This window comes from Trichechus manatus, unplaced genomic scaffold (assembly GCF_000243295.1).
Source record: "Trichechus manatus latirostris isolate Lorelei unplaced genomic scaffold, TriManLat1.0 scaffold00043, whole genome shotgun sequence".
NCBI classification, from domain to species: domain Eukaryota; kingdom Metazoa; phylum Chordata; class Mammalia; order Sirenia; family Trichechidae; genus Trichechus; species Trichechus manatus.
This window is the reverse complement of record NW_004443979.1, coordinates 16,151,527-16,153,075: the sequence shown is the minus strand read 5'-3', so window position 1 is coordinate 16,153,075 and position 1,549 is coordinate 16,151,527.

The window sequence follows — 1,549 nt, the reverse complement described above, 5'->3', positions numbered from 1 at the left end:
TTTAATAATTCTTGTAAGTTTGGTTTGACTTTTACATATTCCCTTAATTTCTGTTTATCTGGAAATGACCTAATTTCACCATCAAATTTGAATGAGAGTTTTGTAGCATATATTATTCTTGGCTGACAGTTTTTTTTCTTTCATGATTTTATATATGTCATCCCATAGAATAATATTTTTTTTTAATTTTTTTTATTGTACTTTAGATGAAGGCTTACAGAACAAATAGTTTCTCATTAAACAGTCAGTACATATATCATTTTATGACATTGGTTAACAACTCCAAGACATGTCAACACTCTCCCTTCTCGAACTTGGAAGACCTTTTTTTTGGTGAAAATATACATAGCCAAATTTACACCATTTCAAAACCTTCTACATGTACAATTTAGTGACATCGATTACATTCTTCTAGTTGTGCTGTTATTCTCACTATCCTTTTCCAAATTATTCCATCACCATTATCTTCAACTCACTGGCCCCTAGGCTTGCCATCAAATGTTCTGAGTTGCTGTTGTCAATTAGATCTCACATAGATAATTCTTTTTTTTTTTTTTGTACCTTAGATGAAGGTTTGCAGAACAAATTTAGTACATATATTGCCCTATGACAATGGTTAACAACCCCACGACATCTCAACACTGTCCCTTCTCAACCCTGGGTTCCCTATCACCAGCTTTCCTGTCCCCTCCTGCCTTCTAGTCTTTGTCCCTGGACTGCTGTGCCTCATTAGTCCTGTTTTGTTTTATGAGGCTGTCCAATCACAGGCTGAACGGTGAACTTCGGGAATGACTTCACCACTGAGCTGAAAGTGTGGCTGGGGGCCATACTCTCGGGGTTTTTCCAGTCTGTCAGGCCAGAAAATCTGTTCTTTTCTTGTGAGTTAGAATTTTGTTCTACATCCTTTTCCAGCTCTGTCCAGGACCCTCTATTGTGATCCCACTCAGAGCAGTCAGTGGTGGTAGCCAGGCACGATCTAGCTGTACTGGACTCAGTCTCGTGAAGGGATGTGGTTGGTGTTGTCCATTAGTGTTTTGGACTAATCTTTTCCTTCTATCTGGTTCTCTTCATTCTCCATTGTTTCTGAATGGGTGAGGCTACTGGAGTATCTTAGATGGCTGCTTATAGGCTTTTAAGACCCCTGATGTTACTCACCAATGTAGAATGTAGAACACTTTCTTTATAAACTATGTCATACTAATTGAGCTAGATGTTCTCCGAGACCATGGTCCCCACAGCCCTCTGCCCAGCAATTCAGTCCCTCAGGGAGTTTGGAAGTGTCTATGGAGTTTTCATGACCTTTTCTTGTATAAGTTATGCTGGCTTCCCCAGAATTGTGTGCTGTCTTACCCTTCACCAAAGTTACCATTTATCTATTGTCTATTTAGTATTCCCCCCCATCCCTCATAACCAACAAAGATTGTTTCTTTTTGTGTGTAAACTTTTACGTGAGTTTTTACAGTAGAGATTTCATACAGTATTTGCCCTTTTGTGACTGACTTATTTCACTCAGCATAATGTCCTCCAGTTTCATCCATGTTATGAGATG